We start from the raw sequence: 1,090 nt of genomic DNA on the forward strand, positions 1-1,090 counted from the left end.
TGAAGATAAGTTGAAAAACGGTAGAATTTTAAATCAGAACCGACATTGTATGTCATGCTGTTTTGCTTCTAATGCAACAAGATGTTTTGTGCTTTCAACAAACGCAGACTGCATAGTGACAACAGATGTAGTAAACATAGAAAATACAAAGATACATTTTGTCATCATGAGTTTCAGACTGTAAACAAATTAAAAGACTCCTATATTTGGCTCATGAGAAGGCAATAGTAATACTTTGCTTATTAGGTTAAAGAATTTTATTCCTATCCAAAGGAAAAATGAATTTAAAACTCAAATACAATGACAAAACTCATATAAACTTGATTCTACACTCTATGCGAGTACATGTAGAAATGTACACATAGCTATAACTACAACTGCAGCAGCTGCTACAAGATCTGGGAGTCAAGAGACTGGAAAGAATTATAGAAGCCCATCCAAAATAAAGGTTGCTTTACAGGGTCACCCACTGAAAGATGGTTTATTAACTCTACAGCAATTAAAACAAAAACAAAAGCAGAGATGGCCCCTGTCTTGAGGGGATTAGAGTCTGAAAAAATGTAAGCAGAGGTGTCTCAGGTATTATTAATAAGCTGTGTCAAAAATTAAACTAAGGTGCTCACTTCGGCAGCACATATACTAAAATTGGAACGATACAGAGAAGATTAGCATGGCCCCTGCGCAAGGCTGACACGCAAATTCGTGAAGTGTTCCATATTTTTGCACATATATACAACGGAATATTACTCAGCCATAAAAAGGAACGAAACTGAGTTATTTGTAGTGAGGTGGATGGACCTAGAGACTGTCATACAGAGTGAAGTAAGTCAGAAAGAGGAAAGCAATTACCGTATGCTAGCACATATATATGGAATCTAAAAATAAAAAAAAAAGAAAGAAAGAAAATGGTCAGAAGAATCTAGGGGCAAGACGGGAATAAAGATGCAGACCTACTAGAGAATGGACTTGAGGATACGGGGAGGGGGAAGGGTAAGCTGGGACAAAGTGAGAGAGTAGCATGGACATACATACACTACCAAATGTAAAACAGATAGCTAGTGGGAAGCAGCCGCATAGCACAGGGAGATCA

General features: G+C 37.4%; 1 non-coding gene across 1 annotated transcript; it reads left to right on the top strand.

The window, feature by feature from the left end:
• The first annotated feature begins 615 nt into the window (after positions 1-615).
• LOC114906672 lies at positions 616-722 on the top strand. The gene has a single exon (XR_003796488.1). It is a non-coding gene; the product is annotated as a U6 spliceosomal RNA (small nuclear RNA).
• The last annotated feature ends 368 nt before the right edge of the window (positions 723-1,090 follow it).

Source organism: Monodon monoceros, unplaced genomic scaffold, assembly GCF_005190385.1.
Source record: "Monodon monoceros isolate NGI ecotype Baffin Bay Population unplaced genomic scaffold, NGI_Narwhal_1 Super_Scaffold_22, whole genome shotgun sequence".
Classification (NCBI taxonomy): domain Eukaryota; kingdom Metazoa; phylum Chordata; class Mammalia; order Artiodactyla; family Monodontidae; genus Monodon; species Monodon monoceros.